Source organism: Chaetodon auriga, chromosome 4 (genome assembly GCF_051107435.1).
Source record: "Chaetodon auriga isolate fChaAug3 chromosome 4, fChaAug3.hap1, whole genome shotgun sequence".
Taxonomy (NCBI): Eukaryota; Metazoa; Chordata; class Actinopteri; order Chaetodontiformes; family Chaetodontidae; genus Chaetodon; species Chaetodon auriga.
The window spans coordinates 30,257,055-30,263,219 of record NC_135077.1 but is presented as its reverse complement, the minus strand read 5'-3'; the positions used below and the strand labels follow the sequence as shown (position 1 = coordinate 30,263,219).

General features: G+C 38.6%; 1 protein-coding gene across 2 annotated transcripts in view; it reads right to left on the bottom strand.

Moving 5' to 3' along the window:
• LOC143319931 (glycine receptor subunit beta-like) overlaps window positions 1–6,165 on the bottom strand; it is a 143,592-nt gene that overhangs the window by 73,218 nt on the left and 64,209 nt on the right. The gene's annotated exons all lie outside the window — the stretch shown is intronic.

Here is a 6,165-nt window from a genome sequence, read left to right as displayed (position 1 = left end):
TGCCACTAGCACAACAATTGAAAGCCAGACAGTAACTAGACCGTAACTAGAGATGTAGAGACAAAACCCTTTTTCCCGTTTGCTCTTCGGAGCAGGGGAGTGGGCATCCACGATACGATGAACATCGTTGATCGATATCTTCGGCAGATTTTGCAGGCATCTTGTAAAGTTCATTGTGATGCGGATGAAGCTAGCCGCAAACTGGAAACTGGTTTGCCGACTTCAGGCGAAAAACGGAAGTACGTCACATGGCTTGTGCACAGAGGCTATTGCAAACATGGTAGATCTGGTATTTACCACTGCATGAACCTTTGGTAAATGCTGCCTGCAAAGCATAAATCTATTTAAAACTGAAACTGTTATGCTTTTTGGGCATCAACCCAGACAATGGCTCCAAATCCAGAAAGTGCATGACAATCAACCCTCGAGTAAACACCCTTCTGCGCAATAGTGATGTGCGGATCGATACTGAAATATCGATACCTCCGATACCAGATCTGTATGCTCTAAAATCGATTCTCAAATCAAAATATCGATACTTTTGATACTTCAGTCATTTGAGGTAATGTATATCATTAACAGAAGCACAGTGGAAAGTAACTAAACTATTGAGATTTTGTCTAAATGACACGTGAAACTACATTTTCTTCCGCCTGGGTAAGTGCGTAATGTGGAAGCGCAGCGGCACACTGCTCAGTCAGTCAGTCACTCACTCATTCAGTCTCCGGCTGTAGACACTATGGCTCAGCGGAAACACGGTCATGTGTGGAGTTATTTCAGCTCCACAGACAGCCAAGGCGCGGTTTGCGATATCTGTGGAAAAACAGTAAGGAGTTGTGGCAACACAACAAACCTTGTGAAACACCTCAGGTTAAACCACAACACAGAAGGGTTAGGGTAGGGTTCCTGCCTATCACCCAAAATATTAACGTACGAGAAACTACAAGGTAAGTTAGGACAAACTTTGCGCACGTTGTGATGTGCACAAACGCGCATATTTTACGTGCATTTTGATGTATGTATATATATATATATACATATATATATATATATATATATATATATATATATATATATATATACATACATACATACACACACACATACATATAACATGACTGGGCCAAAACAGACATGGCAGCAAGTCAAGATTTAATACAGGAACATCTTGCAGAATGGTAAGTGCCCTGACTAATACTTAAGAATGCACAATAACCATTTTTTACATCATAGCTGTGTCAAGAATGTCACTATTTATGAGGTTGTATGATGAGATTTTGTATTGACAGTTGAATTCTCTGGTGTCTTGCTGGGGGACAGGGGGTATGCCTGCCAGCCTTTTCTCCTGACACCGTACACAGACCCCCAGGAAGCATAGCAGGCCTACAATCATGCCCATGCCAAGACACGGGCAAGGACTGAAATGACCTTTGACCTCCTGAAGGCACACTTTCATTGTCTTCATGACTTAAGCCTGGTTTATGCTTCTGCGTCGCGGCGACGCCGTACCTACGGCGTACACCCGACGCCGTCACTGAGCATTCATAGTTCTGCTTCGAGGGAACGCGTTGCTCCGCAATTCACCGCCAAGCCGCTAGGGGGGTGTGGCTGTGTCTTTGTATGGTTTCGGGGGCTCTTGTCGGATTCCTTGGTTTTCTTCCGGTCAGTTGTAGAGGTGGTCGTACTTGTGTACCTCCTCGATAATTCTTTCTTCGGCTTGGTCCATTTTTTCTTGTAGCTCTCACCACAGAAACTTTGAAAATGACGGTGTTGTTGTGCTGCAACCATAGGGCTGCGACTGAACCGGAAAATACTTTCTGAGCGGACCAATCACAGTCCTCGACGTTCACGTCATGACGCGTCGACGCGACGCGTAGTCAGGATATTTTGGAGGTGCACGTCAGGCTATGGCGTAGGGTCCGTGTAGGGGTCTGCGTCGACGGCGTAAGCATAAACCAGGCTTTACAGGTCAGCCCTTTGAGGGCATGTGACATCAGCCTGTGCTGTCCTCCACAATGTGGCCTGCCTGAGGAAGGAGAGGACCCCCAGAGTGCCATCACACATGGACTGGGACAATCCTGCCATCTTCACTGATGACGATAGTGGTCAGCTGGGCGGGGACCAATATGTGTTAAATTATTTTAGTTAACATGCATGCTTTAAATTTCAGTTAAATATGTCCTGCATTGGCAGAGGAATTTGTGTTTTTTTTTTTTTTTTTAAATTTAGATTGATTTGGCCTCTTATGTTTGTGCAGTATACCGTGTGTATACAAGCTTGCAGGGAGGATACTGCATCCATTCATTTGTCTGTTCATTTGTTGTGTACGGATTTGTCCTGCATTTATTTCAGTGTGCAGACATGTGCGGTGTATTATATACAGACCTTTGAAAGTGTAGAGTCACCTTTCTATCTTGTAGAGTCACTGTGTGACTTCAGTTTTGAAAGGAACTGATGCTTTGATGTATCCTTATTCAATAAAGGAATGTCATGTTACTCTTTGATGTGTATTTACATTTATATTGGATGTGTATTTTATATATAGTCTATGGGAAACTGTCTATCTAATGATGGCAACATCATCTAAAATCATCATTTATCTGCAATGATTGAAATTAATGAAATCAAGTAAAATTGAAATTAGTGATGCTTATGTTTTGTGTTAATGTTTAAATAATGACAGTGGATCTAGTTGAATGTGATAACAATGTGTAGTGGGCAGTGGAATAACTATTGGTTTCCATTTGTGATGACTGCTGACTGAGATAAGGGATAAGATTAAATAGGTCTTGGAACTTAGCCTGGTCTGGAGCAGGGTAGCTCCACAGAATAAATCTCCATGGTAACTTATCCCATAACATATCCCACTTTCCACTATCCTGCTTTTTTGCAACCGGATCATGGATAAGTTGAACCAGGATAACCAACATATCCTGGCTTAATCCCTTATCCTAGTTTTGTGCAACAGGCCCCTGCATATAAGGAGGAATGTGATTATGTATACAGTTTAAACATGTAGCCTCTAAAGTTCCTCATCATGCATTTTGCACAGTGTGCAATTATGATGTGGACATAAGCCACCAGGGAGCTGCAGGTAATATATAAATTAGCCCTGGTGATGTGTGCATATGTGCTGTAAGCCAATTTAATTATTACATTCTTGAAAACAAAAACACCTATTGCAATATACTAAAAAAAATTATTACCATTTTAATTAAATACATATTAAAATAATTTTTAATTAAATAAGTATTGAACACTGACATGATCAGTGCTTTGGTGACAAGAAAGGTGAGCATGGCTGCAAAAGGGACCATCTGTCACATGGAGGGTTTCAGTGATACTCTATTAAAGAAGGCAAAGTCAGCAACCTATGAGGCAAAACAGTCCAAAGCAAGTTCCACTCCAGGAAGGAGTGATGACTGATGCAAAAATTGTAGTTAAAAGGGCATCAGGGTCAAGGTCAACAGAATAAAAAAAAATGTAAATAATATAGTTACCTTGGTTTGTTAACAGCATTTTTATGTTTTGAAAGTGTTTCTGTGTTCTATTGAAAGGCTGTCATGATACAGTATATACATGGCTTAGGAAATAGCATTTTTTGGTTTTCTGTTGATGGGTTTGGATATTTATGTTAAGAAATAGCTAAATAATGTAATTACAGAGTACAAAATGTCTATGTTTTCTTTATTAAAGGTATTGTAATCAAAATATAGGTTTTATTGTTTTTTTTGGCAACCGATTTCCAGCCAGTGAATGGGGAAATTACTGCATGCAAAGCAATGGAGTTGCAAAAATCTGTGAAAAAAAAGCCGCACAACACAAGTGGTACTTGTGGTAATATTTCAACAAGGTTGGCAGGTCTGGAATGGTCTACATAGATGCACACAGACAGACAGACAGACCGTGCATTTCCCACAGTCTCCCTCACACACACACACACAAAAAACATCACTTCATCACGTTTTATTTATGTTTTGAGTTATGGCTCAAAGTTTGAAAAAAAAAACAAAACAAGCTTGTGTCTTTTGTTTGTTGCATTACTTTCACAGTGAAAGTGTAAAAGTACAGGCCATTGTTGTATAAACAACTAGGTGCTGTAATTCCACAAATGCATACTGTAATATCACAGGAATTACTTGGGTCTAGCAGCTGTAAAACTACAGGATAAAGTTGTAAGCTAACAAGAAATTACTGTAGTATCACTTATCTTGCAGTTGTAAAACTACAGTAGAATGTTGTAATTTCACAAAGAATTCCTGTAACGGCTGTGAAGTTACAAGTAGTTAGTGTGAGGATATTTAGCAATAAATAACTGAAGATTACTGTGAAAGTCATGGAAAATTTGGCCAGTAATTTACTGTGATTTTACACTCAAAAATTTAACAGTGATTGCATTACTTTCACAGTGAAAGTGTAAAAGTACAGGCCATTGTTGTAATGTATAAACAACTAGGTGCTGTAATTCCACAAATGCATACTGTAATATCACAGGAATTACTCGGGTCTTGCAGCTGTAAAACTACAGTATAAAGTTGTAATTTCACAAAGAATTCCTGTAACATTACGGCTGTGAAGTTACAAGTAGTTCCTGTGAGGATATTTAGCAATAAATAACTGTGAAGATTACTGTGAAAGTCATGCGAAATTTGGCCAGTAATTTACTGTGATTTTACGCTCAAAAATTTAACAGTGCAACATTGTTGCCAAAATGTTGTCGTTTACATGAACCCAGATAAATGTGCCGTCGAGCGCCATCATAACTATGCCAAACCTATGGGCACGAGTGTAAACATAGGTCGCTCACATGACGTTAAGTATTTTCAGTCGCATGTTGTGACGTTTCCGAACCTAAAACGCTGTTTAACCCTGTTTACATGCCAACACATAACCGCCATTTTCAGAAATCTCCACTTTGGCTGGAATTTTAAAAAATGATCGTTTTCTGTGAAAAAAAAAACTGTAAACAAGCGTGTAAACAAGAGGCCAAACCGCATGAAAACATATGTGTTTTCCCTAAGTGTAAACTGGGTCTATGAGGATCAGGGTATCAACCAGTATTCATCAAATCGTCTCCCTTCTGCATGGTAACGACCAAACCAGAAGAATCGCTAAGTACCTTGTCAGTAATTCTTGCCTCGCCTGCTGCCTGCATTCCTGACTTGCTTTTCCTGTGCGCCGGTGCCAACTCCTCACTTGTTGTCGCCCATGCCCTGCCAATCTGCTCTCACTGAAGAACTTGGACCTGTCTCAACTCAAGACTCAGCTACATTGAACTCTAATAATAATAATATTTCTTATGATTCATTAAATTGTTAAACTTTCTTCCGCCTCCTGTCTCTTCTGTTTGAGCACCATATTTTGGATCTCGTAAACTCTGCTAAAACGTAACATTTTTACTTTAAAATTTTGGCCACAATAGTAAGACTGTTGAGTATGTCTATGTGGAAATAATCATCTGATTGGATCTAAAAGGTGTTTTAATTGTAAAGGATAGTCAAAGAGAATGCATTTGAAAACAACGAGCAGCCAATGAAAATGTGTCCGAGAGTGAGATGGTAACCAGTTAAACGTATTGTACATGTAACAATGACATATGCAAAGGGCACTTCAGGGTGAATCTACAAACATCATCGACAACTATTTTTAAAGGATGAAAATGTGTTTCAGAGGTGTTCTGGTATAATATCACCATAATCAATAATGGGAAGTAAAAGCTTTTCTTGCTTGGAGAGTAAAACAATCAATCCAATGTCCGAATTATTTAAATAACAAAGATTATACATTGTATCAAACATCAAACTACAAGACTTCTGCTTGTTTAATATGATTGTTACTTAAAACAACTTTTTTGAACCAAAGAAAATTCTGATTGCAGAGAGCTTTGAATTTTAGCTTTTGAATTTATCAGATTTGTATATACAACTAATTGTGCCATTTGCATATAAATGAATGAATCATAAAATAGATCAAGAATATATGCTATATTCATCCAAATCAAAAGCCTCTGTTAAATCAATAAAAATTACATATGCAGATTGACCTTTGTGCAAAGACAAGAATAAATTATTATTAGATTAGATATAAAGATAATACAGAACGGTCTATAATTATTAAGTTCTAGTGCAGGGCTATATAATTACACATTCAATTAAGGCAGATTTT